The 25,482-nt window shown below is 35.7% G+C and overlaps 1 protein-coding gene across 3 annotated transcripts in view; it reads left to right on the forward strand.

Moving 5' to 3' along the window:
- Nucleotides 1-3,075: 3,075 nt before the first annotated feature.
- Nucleotides 3,076-25,482, forward strand: part of arid3a (AT-rich interactive domain 3A) — a 67,270-nt gene continuing 44,863 nt past the window's right edge. Inside the window, exon 1 of one of the 3 annotated variants that reach the window (XM_009305805.5) lies at nucleotides 3,076-3,274. The gene's annotated coding sequence lies outside the window, so the exon portion shown is untranslated. Of the gene's footprint in view, nucleotides 3,275-3,430; nucleotides 3,601-18,959; nucleotides 19,146-25,482 lie in introns of those variants that run through there. The other 2 variants (XM_068224269.2, XM_073916277.1) reach the window with 2 other exon arrangements.

Genomic DNA, 25,482 nt, shown 5'->3' on the forward strand with positions numbered 1-25,482 from the left:
GTATTGTCATGCAAACATTTGTTTGTAGAGCAAGTAGTCTGACCGTTTTTTGTCCTTTATTATTCCTAATCACTTCTCCCATAGGCGACTGAATCGGAAGTTCTAAAACAATCGCGACGCGAAAACATGCGCACTTCCGCATTTTAGAATAAGGTCAAAAACACAGTAGAGTTCAATGCTGAGTACACTAGTCAGCAGAATCTGCCTTTGCCTTGATTTGCTCACCAGTCTGTTGGTGACAGTATGTACATTTACACAAAATCTCATTAATTAAACCCATTTAATAAAAAAATAATTTAATTTATTTATTAATAGATATTAATTAAAATTAATTAGCTTTTAACTATAAAACAAACACAAAACGGTTACATTAGATTTCAAATGACAATCCCTAAACCATCCCCAACATTTGTCCTCTCTTCTCAGATGGGACGGCGGGCCAAATCAAAGGTTACCATGGGCCAACTTGGGCCCTAGTTTGGGCATGTCTGCTTTAAAGTATACAATAAAGTAGTGAAGGCTGCAGGATGGCATAGTGGGTAGCATGTTTCCCTCACAAGCAAGAAGGTCATTGGTTTGAGCCCTGGGCTGGGTAAGTTGGCATTTCTATGTGGAGTTTGCATGTTCTCCCCCTGTTTGTGTGGGTTTCCAGGTGCTCTGGTATCCCGGTTAGGCTAAATTGTCCGAAGTGAATGAGTGTATGGATGTTTCCCAGTGATGGGTTGCAGCTGGAAGGGCATCCGCTGTGTAAAACATATGCTGAATAAGTTGGCGGTTAATTCTGCTGTGGTGACCCAAGATTAATAAAGGGTCTAAGCCGAAAATAAACTGAATGTAATTCCCGTCAGTTTAAACAGCCATAGTTTTATGTAAAATCACCATATTACAACAACAGGTTTGGTATTTAATGTGCAAACTTAAAGTGCTCATAAACAGTTGAAGTCACAACTATTAGCCCCCCCCCCCCCCCCCTTATGTCTTTTCTAGACATAATAGTTTTATTATTTTCCTTTATTTAGCCAGGAGATCACATTGAGACAGTACTGTCTCTTCTTCCAGTGAGACCTGGTCAAGATGGCAGGCAGCACATAAAGTTTCATATAAAAATCACAAACAATACCACAAAATTACAAAATCACCATTCTTAAAAACATCAGCTCATAACAAACAATTGCAGGTGTCCTTTAAAATGTTGTATAAAAGATGTTTAAAAGTACTCAGAGTCGGAAGAGTGTCAAGATTGAGCTGATTTTGCACTTCTATTATGTTGATTGTTGGTGTGAAATGGTAATAAATTAAAAATATAGGATGGTAATTTACCTAAAAGAGCCTTTAAAATAAATAAGTACAGATGTAATTTAATAACTCATTTTTAACAACTGATTTATTTTATCTTTGCCATGATGACTGTAAATAATATTGGATTAGATATTTTTCAAGACACTTCTATACAGCTTAAAGTGACATTTAAAGGCTTAACTAGGTTAATTAGGTTAACTAGGCAGGTTAGGGTAATTAGGCAAGTTATTGTATACCGATGGTTTGTTCTGTAGACTATCGGAAACAAATTGCTTAAAGGGGCTAATAATTTTGTCCTTAAAATGGCTTTTAAAAAAATTAAAACTGCTTTTATTCTAGTCAAAATAAAACAAATAAGACTTTCTCCAGAAGAAAAAATATTATCAGACATACTGTGAAAATGTCCCTGCTCTGTTTAACATCATTTGGGAAATATTTTAAAAAGAAAAAAATTCAATAGGGGCTAATAATTCAGACTTCAACTGTATAGCACACCTTTTAAGTATGCACTAAAACTTTTCTTTATGACTCAGGGGTGTCAAACTCAATTCCTGGAGGGCCGCAGCCCTGCACAGTTTAGTTCCAACCCTGCTCCAACACACTTACCTGTAGGTTTCAAACAAGCCTGAAGGACTCAATTAGTTTGATCAGGTGTGTTTAATTAGGGTTGGAACTAAACTGTGCAGAGCTGCGGCCCTTTTGGGACTGAGTTTGACACCTGTGCCTTATGTGGTTTTCTTTTTCTGTCTACTCTTATCTAATTAGTATACTTTTAGGATAAAACTTCATGTTTATATTTTAATGTGGGGTAAAGTGGTACTCTTTAAAGACTACATTAAAGTGGAGATTAAAGGAACTCGACGTAGTAGTTGCAATACATTTGAAAATGAATTATTTAATTGTCATACATTATTTGCTATGTTGACTTTAAATGGCCAGACAAAATGCAATACTCACTGTATCCAGTAGATGGAAACTAAATACCGTGGTAAACAGTGCACTTTAACTATCTGTTCTCAGAAGTGGCCTGTACTTGATATACGATCATTTCTGAACCCTGATTTATGTTTAGAAGTATAGATGTGAGTGATGAGTGATTTTATTTTAATCCCAGCTGCCTCTTCAAATGCAATTTAAGCAGACTATCACAGATAACCTAATAAAATAGCCTTTATTGTTGTTATATTTTTAATGCTAGTGATAAATCCGTATATTAGAATGTATTTGTATCTAATCTCGTTACTTAAAACCGTCTTAATACATTATTTTGCAGTGGCAAACGTGCAGGCTGTTTATCTAGCATACAGAGATCAGCGCAGGATATATGTTTACACGAGAAATCCAGCAGCTAGACATTATTGGTGCCTGTGATAAAAGGGAAGGGCCCCTGGCAGGGAACGTCGCCAAATGTATAGATAGCAACATATAGCGCACATGTATGTATATACATTTTTATACAGCTCACACACAAATTAACACGGGCGGAGACTAAGCGGTCTGCTTTTGTTCATGTGTCTCGACCATCAACACCAAAATATCACCAGGCCTTTACACAATTCTTTATAGTAAAGGTCATCACGAGTGGGACCTTCCAGCCCTCATTAGCGTTGAGTCATTTGTAGATGTTTCCTATAGAGTGGGGGAAGGCAGCCTCATTGATTCAGAGGTTTGGAATTTGCATCTGATTGCTGTTTGTCAACCAATGGTTTGACTCCCCGACCGCGGGCACCGCCTCAGATTAGACGCACGTATGATGTTACTGCCAAATTAACCTCTATATCGAAATCAAATGAGGAAGAGAGTGGTTCTTTAGAGAGAGAGCAGGGTTCATACGGTTCCTATACTCTCTCGTCAGTTCGCGACTGTGATAAAATATTGACCAGGAGAGAGAGAGAGAGCGTCACATGCAAGTTGCTTTTACGGTCAAATCAGGAATGTTCCTTCCGCTTCCCAAAACTAAACGGAAGTTAAACTGGTGAGTGAAGTGTTTTTCCCCTTTTCCACATGGACATTTCCCTTTTTGTTTTGGCTATATGGGAAATGCTGTGCCTCGCGTGCATGAATGCCACCTTAGAGATGTGTACTTGTCAGTGTTTTGTTGTTTAAAGCTAATCTGCTCATGTGTTTGTTTGACATTAGCTGGAGGAGGGTAGTGTATCTTACAGCCATCAGAATAAACACACGATACAAACACGTACAGTAGCTAACTGCCACCAGACACGCTATTTATACATGCAAATTAGTGTAAATCCCCGGACTGTTTTACCTTTTAAACATCTTCTTGGATGTAGATTTGATGAGGTAAGTCACGTTTTGATGACATTCTTGAGTCTAGATTGACTATCTGTGATCTTGTGTATTGGTTAGGAAGTAGTCTATTGATTTTACCTTTTTTTTTTTGCATGCAGTTGGCCTTTTAAAGGCAAATCATTTCTGAACATTGGCAAGGCATTTGCAGATTTGCAGAACTTCATGACTGTTTCTGTACACAAATGATAACAATGATGATAAGGCTACTTATTTTTATATATTTTTTAGATTATGGCTAACCAAAGCAGAATAAAATATCTTTAAAGTTTGGTAATAATGCAGTAATAATAATATAATTAAACATGAAGTGGTGGTGGTGGTTTTGCTCTGTGCTGTTCTTTAGAAAAAGAATCTACTTCTAAATTTTAAATCATCAATTTCTGAATTGTTTATTTATTTATTTATTATTTGCTTGTTTGTTTAACAGGGATTGACAATACACTTGACATTGTTATACGTACATCTGGCATATAGCATAAAGCTAATTTGCAGCCCTCGTGCCTGGTTAGGCTTTACATTAAAAACTAAAAAAACAACAACAAAAACAAGAATAAAAACAATACAACAAACAAGCCACAATGATCTCAGTCTGCATTTGAATACGGATTTAGGGACTTTCAGTGGTTTTTATGGCATGTCCATCTCCAAATTCCCAGGAGTAAAAGAAACCTTTTTAAGAAGTCCCGTTGGAAATGTGGGTTAAGACTGAGTTGATTCTCTCCATTCTTAATAAGCTCTTTAAATTGGCGCAGAGCAGATTTGTTCAGCCTTAATTAGATTTCAGTTCCACTTAAACAGAAAAGCACATTTGTTTTGCAGACTACATGGCTTCATCACACGCTGCTGAAATAATGCAACCACTGTGTGTGTGTGTGTGTGTGGGTTTATATATCTATGTATGCTTGTATGCGTGTATTTATTTGGATTTAACTTTGGATTTGTAGTCTGCTGTCTGGATTTTTTAGCCATTGTAAAAAAAATCTGGTTTCTGGTTGGTTTAAGGGGCCTCCTGCTAAATGCCTTTTAGCTTGGAAGAGAGAGGATTAGTGTTCAAGATGTGTTTGGTGGTGAATTTCAGTTCCTAAGGAACCCGATGTATGCACTGTAATAAAATATTCACAGTGAACTTTCTCACAGGCGTAATGTGGTAATAATGTGGTTCGGTTTTTGCCTGATGACATGGTCCTACATTTGCAGACATGGCTACGCTAGGACCATTAGTGTCATCCTTTTCTAGTAGAGACATTGATAATGTGAAAGAGTCATCAGAGTTGCATGGCATGAATAAGGATGGATTTCACTGTTAAATAAACAGAAGAGACAACACCAAAAGAGGAACTTTGATAATAGTTTGGCAGTGTTTGACATCAGTTCCATTGGTACGATATGATCTTAAATGCTGCTATAATTGTGTTACACATGCTTTCAATATAAGATAAATGTGCAAGCACACAACTATTAAATCTTATCAGGGATACTTGTGTGCACTGCATACACATTCTGTGTATCCCAGGGGTGTTGGTTACCTGCATATGTGATGTTTTATTTGGCCTGGGGTTGTTTGTATGTGAAATAAGTGGGTGTGGGGTTTGAAACGATAAGATGAGGTACGCGTAGGAATGAGGCCCTGCATCCTGTCACACCTGTCCTGATCAGAATGAAGCAACCGTATCAGCCATCATCTTATTTGCAGGAGTTGGCAAACTCTGCTGTCAGCTGGCCAGACTGGTTTTTGCTTAGCGTGTTACTAGGTAGTGAGCGGGATCAGATATCTACTGTCTCAGCTCAAGGAGGGAACTGCTCTGTTTTTAGATTAATCTATGTGCGTGTGGCCGTTTTAGCACAGGGCTGTTGGGCAACAGTGTACGCAAGTGAAACAGAAAGCGCCATTGAAAAAAAAAAAAGTGTTGTGCTAAAGCTGACTGTGTGCGCTTCGCATATTTGTTTGGTACAAATCCTTTATTTATAACTGCATTTTGGCATTCGTGGACACACACATACGCTCTGCCTTTAATATATTTGATATGCCTATAAAAAGCAGAGCTTCGGAATAGCATTCTGAGTGCTTGGAGGAGGTTGTGTGGACTCCGTTGAGTGGCTTGGCTCGGGATCAAACTGCGCCTTTGCCAAAAGCCACATATTAAAACGTTTCTGTGGTGCACTGCTTTTCACCTCAAGCACCTGCCAAAAAAGCGATGATTTCACCGTTTGGGAGTTTGCCATAAGGGAATCCCGGCCAGCTGATCGTCAGCTTTCTTTCTGCTCAGCAACTCTGGAGTGATGCTAGGAAAGAGGTTCTGCTAACAGAAACTGCATCCTTTCAACCTGTGGAGTGTTTTCGGCGACTGCCTAATTTGGTTAACAAACCATACGGCTGTTTTAAGGCTGGCAGTTTGCCATCATAGTTGCACGCAAACAAAATCAACAGACTTGATTTGCTGAATTACAACATTAATCACTCTGTCCTTTTGTTTGATTTGTATTTATATTACTGTCATTAACTGAATAGACTGGATTCTTAAACAAGTTAAACAATACACACATGCACACATACCCTCCACTCTCTATAGCCCTGCGTGAGACTATCAGCCAACCCGTTGAGCCAGTTTATTACCATCAGGGCTGATGGTTTGCAGGCTAATGCTAGTGGAAAATCAGCAGTTCAAGCCAACCCCCACTTGGACCTCCTGAATACAAATGAACATGCAAATGCGAGTTAAAAGGGGTCTTCAGATGCTCATTTCCAGGTTTAAATTTTCTTAAAGGTCACCTATAATGAAAATAATTTTTTGTAAGCTGTTTGGACAGAACTGTCTGTAGGTATAGTTTGTATTGGAGCGCTATAAAGACATTAAGTCTGTTAATTTTTATTTGCTGACATTAATAATAGGATCCAAACCCTCCCATTTTGAAGCCCACCACAACCTGACATAGAAGTGCGGTTTCCCCGCCCACAGAATGTCAGATTGATTGACAGCCGCCTATTAACATGCCTCCATAGTAATGCATATAATCATATCAACAACACAGGACATTCGCAAAGCAGCTGGGATTAATAGATCTGTTTAGCTCTCTGTGATCAGCAGCACCTCAAGAATGAGTCTTTCAAGTTTAAAACGTTTCTAAAACAGTGCATGTTTGTAATAAAGACAGTAATATCGATTTGTTATTCTTCAACACAGCCACATGTCAGTACAATTATAAAATAAGATGCTTCAATCCTGGTTTGTGAACGTTAAATCAAGTTTATTTTTGTAAATTACTATAACGGATGTCCATACAGCAGTGCATGTTAACATGTATTCCGTCACATTCGCTGTGCAAAAACATTGCAAAGCTAAACACGCGTGTGTGCGCAAACTTTATAATGACATTGTGTGTGACCCATTTTTGTAGAAAGACTTGAATTGACTCCACAATAAGCACATCCAATAATCGTTGGGAAAGTTCTTACTGTAGTAAGAGATATCTGCTTTATTCTTGTCTGTCACTGTGCTGCTTATGCGTGAGATGCAGCAGGAGAAGTTACACCCATTAGAGCAATAGTGAGCGATCTCTATAGCTGCGTCCCAAATCGCATACTTACGCACTATTCTACGGCATTTTGTAGTATAAATAGTGTAAGTAGTGCGTTCACACTGAAAACTCTTACAATAATAAGTGCACTTTAATTACCCGGATGATGCACTCATCTAGCCGCTAAAATGAAGTGTGTAATGATGGACACTTCACGCACTCAACGACCGCAGGTTTGCTTACGTAGTGGAAGGGGCGGAGCTATCGGACGCACATGTTGAATAACTTTAATTATGTTGGATGGTGAAAGCAAAATTATCCTACGAGAGGGATTATAGCGCCTCCCGATGGTGAATTAATTGATAATTCGGTCGTTTATTTCACTCATTTGGCAACCGTCAAACGTCATCAGGGAAACGGTTTCAATATCCGCTTAGTAAAAAAACATTAGTGTGCCATTTGGGACGCCACTACATACATATACTATCCTGTTAAGTGTGTAAGTGCATAAGTACATAGTGCATGAGTGCATAGTGTATAGTGTGCCATTTGGGACACAGCTTATGTCTCTGACACGCACATGGGAATGGTGGGCGTGGGAAAAACAACTAATTTCCATTAAAGGCACAGGCAGCAAAAACAGCTAGAAATCAAAACAGCTCAAATTTTCAATATACCAAAGGTATACTTAATAATTTGATGGGTATTTTGAGCTGAAACTTTACAAACACATTCTGGAGACACAAAAGACTTTGCTTAAATCTTAAAAAAAGGGGTAAAACATATGCTCTTTAATGATGGTGTAAAAAAACCTCTCTTTTAACCTTACCAAAACCAACTCATTTTGGCCCATCTCTCCTAAAATGCTAATGAGCTACTGGAAAAACTGTCATTGTCTGTACTGCTCCCCCACAACGCTCTCTTCTGTGTGGCATGTTGAAGAGTTGCTAAGTTAGCAGAACTGTAAAAGTTTCTCAATATGCATGCTTAAGCGATCTTTTGCTTTGTGTTTTCGTCCAACGTCATCATCAACCGCTAAAGTCACTTCCAAATTCCAATACTCAGGACCGCAAGAACAGAGGATGCATGAAAGGATCTGGATGTGTTCTCGATTTCGAGGATGCATCAACTTGAGTGCAGCGCTCGCTCAAAGGTCATTACGGCCAAAGAGTAGGAGTGAAAAGCAGCATTTTATGTTCACTGTTGAACAAAGATATAAGTTGTTTATCTCAGGAGTTTCCCTAAGTGAGACGGTGAAATTAAACATTTGCATGAAAATTTTAATAAAGGCAAAAACGCATGCAAAGGTGTTTATTTGCTCAAATTTGAATTAAAATCTGATTTATTTGTATTGTGCACAGTATCTTTGTAAGGCTTTTGAATGTGTTGTATCAGTATAGACATAGAAATAACATCAAAGTCATTGTTTTAATGTTGTAATATTAAGGGTGTCACGATCCTCCAAATCCTCGATTCGATTACATTTTCGATTCTAAAGGCACGATTAGATTTTCGATTATGAATAATGAATTAATTAATGACCAATTAATTATTTGTAGCCTACCGTTCAAACTACCTGACCTGCATGGTCTTTGTTTTACCCATAAATAAATCACACAGTAAATGAATAAAGGCAAGATACACACATAATTACCACCTGTCAATCACTTTTTCTGCGGGACTCGTGAATAGGCAGTGATCTGTGTCGTTATAATGGCAACGGTAAAAAAGACGCACAACCAACAGGAACCAGCCAACAGTATCTGAGGTGTTCGCTAAAATGACTAAGTACAAGTGAGTGAAAGATTGAAGCAGTCCTCTGACTGCCTGGACCTGCTGTCTCGAGCGCATGGCTGTGTCTGTGTGGTCACGTGATGTGCATTTTCAGAGGTAGAGAGGAAGGAGGGCTGCTCAGAAATGCTACACGCCACTGTGGATGTCAAATCGTTGACGTTCTAAAATGCCATTTAAAAACAAAGACAGTGTAAACAGGGCCTGAGTGTGTACTTTTCGCGAGCGGATTTGCAACGGGGGCGGGCGGAGGATCACGATGCCGGTGTTGTCTATCGGACGAACTGTACGTAATACGTACATAGCAGAGCTTGCAGAACTGTGTTTTTTTTTTGTCGACAACACGAACGTTGTCAACATAACTCACTGGAAATCTAAAATGCTAACACACCGGCGACTTCATTGAAAGAGGAGAGGATTTAAGTTCTCTCGACGGGTCTCCTGCTTCTGCAGTTTAACAAGCACTTCAACAAGCCTGTATATTTTTATATATATATATATATATATATATATATATATATATATATATATATATATATATATATATATATATATATATATATATATATATATATATATATATATATATATATGTATATATGTATATTTATTTATTTATTTATTGCTATTCTGTTTTGGTTTTTTACAAGACCTGACTGAATGCTTTAGCTCTGATGTGGACAGTTTTCAATCTAGCTCAGACTTGGTCAATCTGTTGGAATAAAAACTAGTATAGGTCAGGAAAATATAGCATTATACTTGTTAATTGAATATTAATCCTATATAAATGCTGAAATTTACTAATAATCTGATTTAATTCTGTATCTTTTTATGTATCTATTAGTTTTCTGTGTATTCTGTTTAGTAGTAGTTGTTTTTTTTTAATATTTAATTTTGTACTTGTTTGCTTTTACTGCCTTGTTCAACAAAGAGCTGTTGTGTAATACATTTATCCCACCTTTATATGTGCATCCCACGCAATATGTGTATCTGCAATAGTCACATCGCAAGACTTGCAATGTAGAGTCTGAATTATAGTTGACCAGGAGCCAGAGAACACATCTGATTTGTAGAGTCACTGCTAAGTTTAACCATAATAGAGTGAAATTATCCTTTTCAGGTGTTTTTTTAAGACCTTTGACTTAGCATTTCAAGAGAGTTTAGGCACAAATGATGTTTGGAGGTAAATAATTGTATTTTATTGTTTATACGATTTATGGCAACAAAATGTTTTTCTTACTTAGATTTTTTTGTCGTGTTTCTAGTCCAAATATCTACATTTCAAAGCAAAAATAAGATTTTTATTTTAATTACCCCTTTGGTATAATATTTTGCTTATTTAAAAAAAAACTAATTTCTTCTGAAGGTGAAAACAAAGCAATATTTTACTTGATCTACAAGAACTTTTAGATATTTGACTAAGAAACGAACAAAATAAAGTATGAGAAGCATTTTTTGCATTGTGATTATTCAATTTGCATAGCTGAAGACTGTTAGACTCCAAAAAACGTAGAACTTTTCAAAAGCCTTTTCAAAAATCTTGTGAAACAGTATTCCTATCTTTACAGCAGAAAAAATATTGCAATATCACATTTTTCGAATATCGTTCAGCCCTTGTATATATGCATCTGCTTGTTACAAATTTAGTGATTGTTACAGCATAGCGAACAGGGCTTGGCTAAATGTACACGAAGCGCACCACTGCATCTAAAAGCGGGATTAAAAAAACCTGAATGGCCTTATGTTATTCATCTTGTTTGCGTGACGGCAGGTCATTTCTGTCTCTACACGGTTGCACGTTTACATTTCTCTGCTATCTAGATACCACACACAGGGAAATTCCGTTTTTATGCTCGTAAATTCTGCCATGTCAACCAGATGGAAATCAGAAACGATATCTGCGGAGCCTGGCAAAAGGTTCAATCCCACTTTTAGATGCAGTGTACATTCGTGTACATTCAACCAAGCCCTGTTTGCTATCCTGTATCACTCACTAAATTTGTAACAACAGATGCATATATGCTTGCCATAAGCATTCTTGCTCTCTCTTTATTATTTTAGGCTAGATGACACATCAGGCTTTTAATGGCCCATCTAAGCTATTATTAAAAATGAAGAACAAAAAGTAGCCCAGTTTTACTTGAATTGAAATTTGCTCAATGAATGCAAAGAAATTTTATTTTTATAATAGTAAGACTAATATAAACTACTAAAATACATATTAATAATATATCATTTATTCCTCTAAATTTTTTAGCAAAAAATAAATAAATTTGCGATTCTCATTTTAGCCAAAATTAAGCAGCCCTAGTTTTATTTATGTCTGCTTTTTATGTCTACTAAGTATTTTATGTTAACTATTTTTATGTTCCAAAAATCTGTCTTTAGAGGCAATTAAAGGCTAATTTTGGATGAAAGCTCTAAAGTTTTACACTGGGCAAAACAAAGATTTGAATTGATTGGATTTGATTGATTGATTGATTGATCTGGTCTGGTCTGGTCTGATCTGATGTGATCTAATTGATTGATTGATTGATTAATTCATTCATTCATTTATTGATCTGGTCTGATTGGATTTGATTGATTGATTGATTGATTGATTTGATTGATTGATCTGATTAATTGGTTGGTTCAAGATATAAATGCATCATAGGCTATTTGATACGTATACTTTAGCATGATTTTTCTGATGCTGTTGTTGAAGAGATTTTAACAAAGGTTTGTTTTTTTTCAGAACGGCACTGCAAAAAATGCTTTTCTTACTTAGATTTTTGTCTTGTTTCTAGTCCAAATATCTAAAAATTCTTAAATTAAGAAGACTTGTCTGGACAAGCAAAACATACCCCCGGTTTCACAAACAAGGTTTAAGGCTAGTCAGGATTAAATTTCATGTTTGAGCTGTCTCAACTCAGAATAACTTGCGGTGAGATGTCTTAAAATATGTCAGTGTCATTTTTTTGTCTCCAGGTGCACACCAGTAATATTTTTCTAAGGCCATTTTCATAAATGTGTCTTAAACAACCTTATTTAACTAAGGCCTAGTCCTGACTTAATCTAAGCCATGTTTGTGAAACTGGGCCATAATGTCTTGTTTTAAGAAATAATATGCCAAAGTTAAGTTTTCCTTAAAACAAGCAACATAAACTGCTAATGGGGTAAGCAAAATAATCTTATGTCAAAAGAAAAAAACAAGATTTTTTTGCTTACCTCATTGGCAGGTTATTTATCTTGTTTTAAGGAAAAACTTTAATTTAGCATATTATTTCTTAAAACAAGACTTTATGATTTGCTTGCCTTGAAAATTCTTCTTGATTAAAGAATTTTTAAACATTTGCGCTAGACACAAGACAAAAGATCTAAGTAAGAAAAGTGGTTTTTGCAGTGCAGCTGATTGGTCCAAAAAGAATAGTTACCAGCACACGCAACAAAGAAGGAGAATGACGAAACAGGAAGCGTTCATTTTAAATACACCGCTGAGAAATGACACTGTAATAAGTATAATGAGCCATAAGCTCAAACAAACCTTATCACCTTTTTTGACATACACAGAAAGCAAGAACAGAATCTATTGTGTGGTGTCCTCTAATGTTGTTTACTACAGTAGGTTGTGGAAATTGCAAGTGGTTTTGCTTTTCTCTCTCTCCATGCGTGCGCTTGCAGTGGGTCTATATTTGAAATAATGAACTTGAGCTGATAATAATTAACACAGGATTAGGTTGAAGTGCTCATCGCATTGGCTTAGAAGTGGGAGTCAAGCTTGGAAAACAACAAATAAGCAAATGATTCTTTCAGCAAACTAAAAACACGATTAAACTTTTTTTGTTTATTTTCATTATTATCATCACCTTTTGCACTATTATGTGAGCTCTGAATGAGAATTAACTGCATTGGCAACTATTGGCAGTGTAGACACAAGCCTGATCAATGTAATCAAACTGTACCACTCCGTGGAAAACAAGCATTTAGAATGCAAGAAATCAGAAAAGTTTCCTGTGAAATACCCCAACCCAATGCTTCTGCCTCCAGAGGTGTGAATCTAGGGGAAGCACTCCCACACATGCAAGGTCATAAACACTTTTCTCTTATTGACCTTATTCTGCAATGTCGAAGTGCGCTCATTTTTGTGATTGTTAGAACTTAAGATTCAGTTGCCTATGAGAGAAATGACTAGCAGTAATAAAGAGGTGTAAACGGTCATGTATTCTTGTTTATTGGTAAAAATTCATTTTTATTTATGTAGCGCTTTTACAATGTGTATTGTGTCAAAGCAGCTTAACACAGAAGTTCTAGTAAATTGAAACCGTGTCAGTCCAGTTTTCAGAGTTGAAGTTTAGTGTAGTTCAGTTCAGTGTGGTTCAGTTCAGTGTGGTTGAATTTTCACAGCTGAAAGTCCAAACACTGAAGAGCAAATCCATCAATGCACAGCTCCACGAGTCCCAAACCAAGTAAGGCAGTAGTGAAAGTGGCAGCGAACAAACTTCACCAATTGACTAAAGTGAAGGATTTACTTCTCTTGCTCTACAAACAAGTGTGTTTGTGACTATACGGATCACTGTAAAAAATCCTGGTTGCCTTACATTTTTAAGCTGAATCAAATTAGCCTAATGAGAACTTATATTAAGTTAAACTGACTTTTAAACAGTTTGCGTAACTTATAAAGCAAAGTTATTACATGATTAACTTTAGTTTAATAAGTTACAATGAACTGAAAACATGCTGTCATGACTTATTTGATCATATCATTTTTGCTGTGTAGAATTAATAATAAAAGAAAACATCAATTTGCAATATCGAGCAGCAGAACGAGCTGTTTTTAATGTCTAAAAATTAGGGATGTAACAATATTGTAAATACCGTCATACCGCAATAGTAATTTTTTTCAATATTACCGTAGGCGCATGACTCAATAAAACTATATTTCTGAGAAAAGTTTGCTTAGGCGAATGAAGCGAACGGGAGGTAGCGGGAACTACAATTCCCATCAGCCTAGGCGTGGCCATCATCTTTGCGGTCTGGTGTCACTACAGATCCAGTAATGCGGAAATGGAGTGTGCTGCTAGTAGCGGGGAAGAAAAAGAGCTGGAAATGATCGAACCTAAAGCGGGTTTTAAATTGGATGTGTGGAAGCATTTCGGTTTCTTTCTAAAAAGATACGAAAAAGAAGAAAAGGTGACAGGCAAAGGAAAAAACAGTATGCAGGCACTGCCAGACTGTGGTGAAATAAAAGTCGGGGAATACGACTAAAAACAGTCATTTGGACTGCAGAACACAGCACACTTGATAGATTAATGCAGACATTGACTTGTACCGCAAAGAGACCTCTATCTCACTCATGGCTTGTCCTCTCAGGTGGTGGAAAGACAATGCACAGTGTTACCCACTGCTGTCAACCTTGGCTAAATCATATCTCTCTGTCCCAGAAACCTCAGTCCCAAATGAGAGGGTTTTTTTTTTGTTGCGGGGGACATTGTAAATCCCCAGAGATCCCAGCTTTTACCAGATTATAGTTATATGATAATTTTCCTTAAAAAAACCCATCTCTATCTAAGTGAGTGAGTGATTAAATGTTGAATGTGATGAGTTTTCAACAATACTAAATTGAAACAGTTTTTTTTTTTGTATGGTTTAATAGTTTTTTGTTATTAAAATTTAAAAATTGTTAGTTCCTGTTTCGAAACTTACAGATAGATGGCTAATTTGTATGTCATTTATATGTTCAGTGCTAAGGTATATAAACACTTTTGGCACTTTTTTCGAGTCTTTTCCTAAGTTTTGTTTTTCCTGTAAATGATTCAATAAATACTGTACCGTGCCATTCATACCGAGGTATTATCGTACCGTGAAATTCTGATACTGTTACATCCCTACTAAAAATGAATGGAAGTGAATGAGACCGGAAGTCTTGAGCCAAAACGATTTAAATGGCCGCGGTCGCTCATACTGAAGAATAAGGTCAATAATGTGCATTTATTTTGACCTTATTTGCACAATGACTAAACAAAATGTTTTTCCAAACCCTTCTGTTGCGTGACACTAATCTGTAGTGATTGGTCCTATGACCCAGGCTGTTGCAATTGGTCTACTGCATGCAGCGCATATCGAAAAGGAAACGCCCAACATAATTACTGAATTACAGCTTATCAAAGTTTTTATACAGCATATAAACACACAGCATGGCTTTAATTCTACCTTATCAATTTGAGCCGGAGATCAACAAAGAATCATCCTTCAATAAAACAAAATAATGCTTCTAAATCTTCTTTTAAAAACAGCCAGCCTGCGAGTCCTGCGTTGTAAGCATTAAGGTTGTTGTCCTGTAGCAGTCATCATTTTCAACATTACACAGCTTGGAATCAGTTTTGAAAATGGCTTGTTTTAATGACTCTTAAGTCAGCTCTTTCTTTTGTGAGCGAGACAATGGGCTTTATGCAAAGCTAGTGTTTTTCAGCCACTGATAAACTTCTGGTGGAAGTTTCATTCACAGTATCAATGTTGTAATGTATTCAAAACAAAATCAGTTAAATAGACTTTAGCATTCATTTTTGTTGTTCAAGCATAAAACGAGATTAAAGAACATTTAAAGTCGGCGGTGTAGTGGTTAGTGCGTCAACACATGCACTCCAGTGCTCGCAGCGACCCGAGTTAGATTCCGCCTTGTGGTCCTATGCCGATCCTTCCCCTCTCTCTGCTCCCATGCTTTCCTGTCAGTTCTCTACTGTCCTATCAAATAAAGGTGAAACCTCCTAAATTCATTTATTTTTTTTTAGTTATTAATTTAATTTAATTAATTAAAAAAATTATTAAAAGAACATTTAAACGCAAGTGCCATCAGGATCAGGAGGCAAGTGCTGAAAAATGTAAAATACTGTGGTGAAATGAATTTTCGTATTTTAAAGACATGGCGCAGAACTATTGAATTTATTGAAGTCCTTCTTCTTTAGTCTGAGACCAACTTTATATTGTATCTCAATCAGGTAGTAATGATCATTGATTCATTGATTTTTAAACCATACCTAAAGGCCGACTCGCACTGTGCAAAATTTTGTTTTGTTTTTATTTATTATTATAAAAAAAAAAATTCCTGAATGATTTGGGCATGTTGGCGTTTCTGTGTGGAGTTTGCATGTTCTCCCTTTATTCGTGTGGATTTCCTCCTGGTCCTCCGGTTTCCCCCACAGTCCAAAGACATGCGGTACAGGTGAATTGGGTAGGCTAAATTGTTCGCAGTGTGTGTGTGGATGTTTCCCAGAGTTGGGTTGCGGCTGGAAGGGCATCCGCTGCGTAAAAACGTACTGAATAAGTTGGTGGTTCATTCCGCTGTGGCGACCCCAGATTAATAAAGGGACTGAGCCGACAAGAAAATGAATGAATGGATTTAGGCATGTGAGACTGCACAAACGTGACTCTTGTCACACTGTAAGATCTCAGCCATCATAATGTCAGACTGAACAACCATGAAGATGCACCAAACACGAAAGAAGACGCCCTCAGAGTTTGACGTCATCCACCCATGACACTTTCACTATTCGGAAATGATTACTCACAGCAAACGTAAACAATCTGTAGCAGCAATTTTGTACACAGCGTGCCTCAATTAAAAATCCAGAAAGAAAAAAAAAACTGTTTTGACATTTCCCTGTGGTCATTTGAATTGTTGCATGGATTGCGTCATTAAATTTAGAGCTCCTATTGGTTCTTTGATTGACGCTCATTGCAGATGTTGTCACACTGCAGGAAAGTGTCTGAAATCTTCATCAGAGGACAAATCTAATCGCAACAGGCTTTGAGCGGCTGTCAGTGAACATGTCAAACCAACGATCAAAGATCACAGATTTCAGCCTAGGAGTTCAGGAATCTTTTAGGATTTCCCAAATTTGTCTCAGATGACAAAATCATGGCTGAAATCTCAGTGCAAGCAGGGCTTTAAACGCAGCGATTTTGTAATGGGATGACAGCTCACCGAAACGCTTGAGCTGCCTGACTGAAAATGAAAAGTCTTTGTACCCAATTGCTTTGTAGATGGTGAACTTTCAGATTTAAAACTTTGCAGAATGTTTTCATTCACTGAGAGCGCTGTTGCAGGATATTACAATTTTTAAAAAGCGTTTTTTGCGGTTTAAATATTTGTATTATTAGAAATTTTTGCAGACATTCCCTTGTAAATAGCCCTTTTTTAAAATATAAAAACAAAACTTATATTTTAACCATTAGACATTTAAAAAAGACACAAAAAAACAACTAACAGTCGTAAATATAACAGTTAAACAAATAAATAAACATTCATTCCCCCAAACAACCACCCACCAGAGCTATGGTAAAAGTAGGTACTAAAGGCATAGTAAACATATTAATCACAAGTTTGTAGAAGGGAAATTATGGTGACCAAATGTTCTTCCAAATACCAAAACCTTGTCTATTAGGGTATGGTGGATTTTTTCCAGATGTGTTCCATGTACTCGTTAACTCAGTCAGCCGTAATTTAAGTGTTGAAATTTCTTTTTTTTTCCAAAACAAAAGCATACGTTTTTGGCAGAGATCGACCCATATAAAACAAACTGTTGTTGTACCCGTCTTAAGTCTCAAATTCTTAGAAAACTATTAATATAATTAATATAAGATGATTCAATCACTAATCCAATGTCTAATGTATCTGAAAAAACTCAGTAATTTGGGACACATACAGTAACATAAGAATTAGACGGGTTGGAATCTAAAAACTGACATTTTTCTCACAATGGCGACACTTCTGGAAATCTTTTATTCAATTTAAACTTGAAATATTGAAGCCTATGAAGCACTTTAAATTGATTGAGGCCTTGTCTTTCATCAATGGAACATTTGTGAACCAGTTCAAGTCTTTTTTTCCCCACATTTCATTTGGTAATTTATACTGCAAGAAGTTCTTCCCAAGCAGATTTAATATTCTCCAAAGATGGACTTTTCACCTGTTCTGAACTCTCGTAAAGCAAGGAAATGATACTACCATCTCTAAGACATCTTTCTAGACATGTGACCAGATACATGGGTGATGTCGTGGCATAATTAGAAATGTTAGACTTAACAAAGCCTCCTAAAATTTCCATCAACATATAAATCCCCTACATTTATAACTCTACATTTTTCCAAAACTGAAATGCACAGTATTAATCCTAAAAGATAATTCAATCTGTGACTTAAAAACTGAAACGTTATGATGATCTGTGTGCTTTGTGATCCATTTAACCACTGCTCTTTGTTCTGAATATACATCTGTGCTTCTGTTGATTACATCTCAAGAGTAGATCATTTGATAGTATTTGACAAATCCACCAGCTTCTAATTTGAAATTGCTGTTCAGCCTAAAATATAAATAATCATCTTATACCTATTTTATTTTGTTTCCTTGTTTTTTTGGGGGGTTTAAATATACTATTAAATATGATTATTAAATATGTTTAACTGCATATACTGGAATTAGCTAATTTTCTGAGGAAAAAATTCAACTGGCTATGAATTCTTGCGTTTGCTTTTTGATAAGCTTGTTCGCCCATCGCAGATTAAAATTTTGACTTGTTTTTTGGTGATAAGTTTTATTTTGATGGTCCGTTTGAGTATTACTATACTGTCTGCTTAATATCTCCTGATACTGCTCCTTCAACAGACATTTTACTGACTATCAGAAACTTTAAAAGTACATGTCAACTTACACTAACCCCAACCCTAACCTTACAGTCCACTTATAATCTAATGAGAATTAGTTGCCATGTAGATGCAATGCAACTTGAATTTAACATACGGACCATCAAAATAAAGTGTGACCTAATTATTTCATGAATTATTAACAGAAGTCATGTTAAAACAGTTTTTTTTTGTTGGTGTTTTAATATGATTTGGCCTAATGGTTAGTGAGGCTGTAGTCAATAAGGACCCTGACCATTTGACCCCGAATGACTATTGACCCTAGGAAAAATAACCTTTTTTTTTTTCTTTCTTTTTTTGTGAGTTGAATAGTGCTGATCTTGCCTGACTTGAGGCAATGTTCACAGGATTGCCAAATATACCTTAATGTATTCATGTTGATCATTCTTCTTAAGCACAATAAGACTTGTGTTTGTGGTCGTCTTTCAGACTTCCGCTGGCTTTGTGGACGTATGTTTTCAGTTGTTTTTTTCTTACAATACTGTTGAACAGATATGGGTTCTGTTTGCGTCATCATGCCATATAAACACCTTTGAAGCTGTAAACTCGAGGTAAGTTGCATCCTGTTCTTGAAGAGAAGAAGCTGTTGAAGATTTTGTTATTAGGTGCTTTCACTGTTTAACATCACACCATTTAATGCTTCTAGACACTCTTGTGTAAATCCATTTTTTTTTTACTTTTTAAATTTACTAAAATATTCTTATTTTATTTAAAAAAATATGCAAACAAAAATATTGTAGTGAGGAATGGAGGAATATGCAATGATGGTGTTGGATCAAAATCTTGACTCCCGGGACAAATCTGACTCTCCCTCGTGTGCACGCACATCACACAGCACCTGCAGCTGTCACAGCGGTTTATCAGAAACCTTGTATCGATCATTTCTTCCGCAATTGACAGCAAGAACGAACGTAGAAGTCTTGTCAAACTGACAAGCAGCATCTGAATGTGTTCAAAAGAACTTAAAATGCCAAAATGGAAGGAATTTATACAGCATTTGGAAAGTGAATCCACCTCATATTAACGGATTATAAGTTTAGTATTTATTACACGACAGTCTCTTCTTTACATTTACGTTATAACTAGGCCCACACGGAATCTGCGCGCGCAGAATTCCGCAGATCTTCCGCAGATTTCTGCAGATTTTTAGCCCATTATTAATTCTGTTTATTTACTTGAGTAAATGTGTAAATCTGAATTTATTCAGTTTTTATTCAGTAATTTATTACTTTTTAATATATTAAGGTTTTAGTTATGATATTTCGCTAGATACTCCCAAAATAATTCCGCAGAAATTCTCAGATTTTTACCAAAATTCTCTGCAGAAATAGCAAAAAACGTCCGCAGATTCCGTCTGGCCCTGGTTATAACACATTCAGCTCTGCGTTCTGCTCTGTTATGACTGTTTACATTTATATTCTTAACCAGCATTTCATACACAATACTAAAATATTTCGTTACTTCTCATATCTATAGTCTATTCGTTTTCATTTCCTTATTTAATATTTAGTAAAAAAAATTTAGTCAAAAAAAAAGAAAAAGTGTAGGATTTTTTACATGGAGTGAAAGACTTCTCTTTAGATATCTTCAATATGAGCACTGTTGAACAATTGTGCACAATTCACATACATGTAAAAATGTAACCAAAAACATGTAGAGCTAATTTAATTGTTGTTTATCAATCACTAAACTATACATGATTACTTATACCAACACTGTAATTGTGGCATAAAATACTGTGTGTTTCATATTTACATTCAATATAGTTCTCTTCTATCCTACAAGACTTTTTGTTGTGTTACTATTTAAGTGTGCTCCTTTCTTGCTCTGACAATGTAGCTATGCTTTCTATGGTTCTGTTTACTTTGTTATTTGCACAACAGCACAGTAGGGCTGTGTATAGTGTTAAGCAGGAAAAAAACCTGCACTGTATTTATTTATCTATCAAAGATTTTGTTTATAATTTGAAATGATGTGCAACTTATAGTTTAAAGCAGGAGAAAAACCTGTAGTGTATTTATCAAAGCTTTTGTGCAGCTGTATTATTATTTTTTTGCAGCTGTTTATTTGTAAACAGGGAGGGAAACCCCTTTGAATTATATTTTGCTTAAATAATTTTTGATTAATAATTAATAATTAAATTATTTTTAAATAATTTAATTATTTTAAATAATTTTTTTATTATGTATAATGGTCAAACTGTTTAATAAAATTAATAAAGACTTTAACTCTCAAGTAACGATTTATGGGAAAATACAGGATTGTATACCGTCATTCCTTCTAAAAATACCGGGATATGATATTTTGCCCATATCGCCCAGCCCTATTGTCTTAGTCATATTAAAATCAGATTATTTGTGTCCATGTAAACGTACGCAATGTTAAAATCTCCTCCAAAATATGTGAGATCAAGGCCAAGCACCTAAAGTTATACACGCACTTCTGCTCTCTTACTGTTCTGAGGAAGGAAACGTCTTTGAGGAGGCCCACGCTTTCACCCTTAGATTTGCCCACAGCCCTTACACACGCCATCGTCATGGGAACCGCTAAAGAGACGGTAACAAGTTTACTTGATTGGCTCACCTTCCCTGAAACACTGAAAACGCTGTTACCCAAGAGACTCAAACCCATGATCCCTTGCTGTAATTTCATGCCAAGTCTTTTGCCATTGCCCAACACTAGCTTGAATAAATGATTGAATTGCATGTTTTCTTTTAATGAAACTTCACGATTATTCTTTATATTTACATTTTAGGAGTGTTTGTTTTAGATGGGTAATTTTTTATTTGTTTAAATATTAATTTTGGTTTATTGTTTTTAAAAATGACCAACCAATCAGTTCTTCAGTTTTTATTTGTGAATTTTAAATGAGCAATGCTAAAATAGGGGGACATGTTTAATTGTTACAAGATATCTGTAATTATATTAAAATTTAATTATTTCTGTCTTATATTTTTATAGTGCATATAGAAGTACACCCCTCACAAATCTCTCTTTTAAATTTATATTTTTGATGGGAAGCTATACAATATTATATTTGTGCGTATACATTAGATTAGTCAGTACTGGAGAAAAATCTGAAGCTTATTTAACAAAATAATTTACGATAACTGTCCGAAAACAAGCACACCCAAATATATGTTATAGAAAAATATTAAATACAATTTAAAAAGAGGAAAATTCAAGAGAAACAAAAAGAAAAGAAAAAATCTGTTGAAATTTAGTGTGTTGTAATTTATTTCTGCAATATTTTGCTTGAATTTAATTGTATTATCTTTCAATTTCTGAGTATGTTTGGTGACTGAAATATTATTTAAATAAATATATCTGTTTAATAAATCAGTTTTGATTAAATGCGCTAAAACACATTGCCTATATTCACTGAGAAATGGATAAATATTCACTTTCAAACTGGGCTGTGGTCAAGTATTGCTGAGCACTGTATATGGTCATGTTGTAGTCCAGGCTTGTTTGCGGGATCAAGCATTTAATAGAAATCTCGGTAACGTGGTGTTCATAAGACACATGAACTATTTATGATCACTTTATGAAACCTTTATAATCATGACATGACCTAAATGTGAATGAGACTATATACATGGTTATGACAACTGTTATTAAATGTCCCATGAAAGGGAAATTAAGTTTTTTAGATGTTAGTATCAGTATTATTTATTTTTAGGATATCTTTGTGTCCTAAAACAGTGGCAAACTTTGCATTTAGGAAATATAAAACTGATATGAACATGTAAAGTTTTATTCACGTCGCCTCATATTTTAGTTTCTCATCATTGCCAATCAAATGCTCTCTATTATCTGACATGCCCCGCCCCTTTCAAGACGCTTGTCAGTTGTTTTTAATTTAATGCGCTTGAGCTCAACCACTCTCATTGGCAGAGCTGTGATAAAACAAAATACTATTGGCTGTTTTTTTAAAAAGGGGAGGAGCTACACTATGTCTGTTCCGGTTGCGATTACGTCGAATAAAACTGCATTATTCAAAGAACATCACGCGACCTTTAAGTGTCATTTGCTCTGTTGTCATTTTAAATGCAAAAAATATTTGCATTACATTATTTATGGCAACTTGGCAAACAAATACATCACAACCTGTTTTTGTCTTTGTCATGACAACTTGACATTACCAAAACGAAATAAGTTGTCATGAATCTGTCACAAACATGATTGTCATGAGTCATGATTGTTTTTCTGATCACGTTTTCAGTGGAACAAACTGTATTTGTCATGAAAATCTCATTAAATGTTTTAGACCAGGCATGTCGAAACTCTGTCCTGGACGACCGGTGTCCAGCAAAGTTTAGTTTCAACCCCAATCAGACACACCTGGGCTAGCTAATCAAGCTCTTACTAGGCTTTCTAGAAACATCCTTGCAGGTGTAAAATCTGCTGGACACCGGCCCTCCAGGACTGAGTTTGGACACCCGTTTTTGACCATTGTTCATATTTAATGACATTTTAATAACAAATTGCACTTGTACCAACTCTAGTTGAGAAAAAAAAAAAAATAATATATATATATATATATATATATATATATATATATATATATATATATATATATATATATATATATATATATATAAATGACGCTATTAAAAAAATTCATGACACATTTATAATGGCTTCATGACAATTATGTTTATGACAGATTTATGACGAAAAATCTTGATTATTTGTCATGAGCTTGTGATGTATCTGTTTACCAAGTTGTCATCAAACAATGTTATCTTTGCATTTATAATATCTTAACTGAGCAAATGACACTTTATACACTTTATACAAAGGGGCCCTATTATACACCTGGCGCAATGTGGTGGATAACGTGTTTGGCACGATTTGTTGCTATTTTCAGACCAGCTCAACAGTAACATTTTCACATAATTTTACATTGTTTAAATAGCAAATCCATTTGTGCCACTTGTGGACTCATGGGCATGCTGGTCTAAAATAGACGCGTGTTAGCGCACTTTGTTGCCACATTGCTATTTTAAAGAACTGAAATAAACCACGGTATTGACTAACTAACAACAGGTCTAAAGTCAGTGTCTTTGTAAGTAAGTGTTTGGATATAACTCTAGCTTTTTGACCACACTTCGTTATTATTGTTCATTTTTTACATTTGCTGAAAATTAGAACTGAATTTAGAAAAAGTTTTTTAACAAATCTTTGTGCTTAACAAACAAAATAATTATGTAGGCTGATGGATGTCTTCAGTGGAGTGCGTACAACACCGTTACTCCACAAAAGTAAAGGAGTAAAGTAAAGAGAAATCAAAGAGGCCGATTAGAGGAGGTTCATTCTTTATCCTCGCGCTGCAGATGCTCTGTTTAACTGTTTTCTTGCTAGTGAAGCATTCAGTTTTTTCACTTACAAATTCCGGCATGTAAATAACAAATGCGCCATGGTGCGATGCAACTGACTCTTAAAGGCAATGAGAGATGAAACTCTGATTAGTTTAATGCACTTTATGCTTAAAACACACCCATAACTCATGAAGAGAGTAAGATCAACCCTGTTAGACCATGCGCCAGGACGCAAAGCGCATTTTTCAATCCTTAAAATAGCAAAAGTGGTTCGGGCACACCCTTAATGCTTTTGCTTTAGACTTTGCGCCTAGATTGTTAAAATAGATCCCTGAATGACAGTAGTTATAAACATGTATAAAATCCCATTCACATTCATGATGTGTCATGCCATGATTATAAAGATTTAATGACAGTCTTATGAACATCCCTTCAAGTAATTACAGAAATATATTTTTGTGTCGATGCTAGGGTTGTAACAATATACCGGTATGACGGTTTACCACGATTTGAACGTGCACGATTATCATACCATGAACAATTGCATATCAACGGTTTTAACCCTTAAAGACCGAGACAGCCGCCCGCGGCTAAAAATAAGTATTGCTCTTAAATGTTTAATAACTTTTGATCCGCTGATCCGATTCATACAATTCAAAGATTGGCACAAAGAAGAGAATCTCAGCTTTCCATTGCTGTATCACACAACATTCGGACTTTCAGAGGCTCCGGAATCAGTGCGGTTACGTCATCAACATTTGACAACGCTGATTTGACAAAGAAACGCTCGTCACTGTGTCTCCGGACAAATCAGACATGATACATTGATGCATTGTCCCTCCTCCATGCCCAGATTGGTTTAAACTCGCTATATCACAACCAATAAGCATAGGTTTCGCTTTTGTTTGTGGACCAACAACGAGCTTTTTGAACAACACGGAATGAGAGATAGGCATACATTTATGCGCGGCTGAATAAAACGCAAAAAAAAAAAAAGTTTTGCATGAAATAATTCTCATACTAAGTACTTTTGCATGCACAGCAGCACAGAAACATGACAAAACAGTGACACAGCAAAGACGAACTGCTGCTCTTGCTGTTTTCAAAAGACACAGAAGGTGCAGCTGTTTGTCTGCATTGCAGACAACCATATCCAAATCCATATCCACAGACAACCATATCCATGCTGGCACATAAAACCTAAGGATGTTCCATATTGAATCTAGATTCGTTATGTAACTTTTTATAGTATAGTAAATATTTATATCTATTTTTTACTGAGGATTTGCACCATGTTTATTTGGACTTTATTTGGACTTTGACACATTATTTATTATTTTCTTATTTTTAATTGTTCATTGTAAGTGGTGTTGTTTATAGTAACTAAAAATATATTATTTGGAAAAAGTCAAATTTGCTTCACTGTTCTATTATTTTGTAACATTTGTAACATACCGTATACCGCGAAACCATCAAACCGTGGTATTGTTTTAGACGATTATCATACCGTGAAAAATTCATACCGTTACAACCCTAGTCGATGCTGTTGAGAATTTTTCATAAG

This window comes from Danio rerio, chromosome 11 (assembly GCF_049306965.1).
Source record: "Danio rerio strain Tuebingen ecotype United States chromosome 11, GRCz12tu, whole genome shotgun sequence".
Taxonomy (NCBI): domain Eukaryota; kingdom Metazoa; phylum Chordata; class Actinopteri; order Cypriniformes; family Danionidae; genus Danio; species Danio rerio.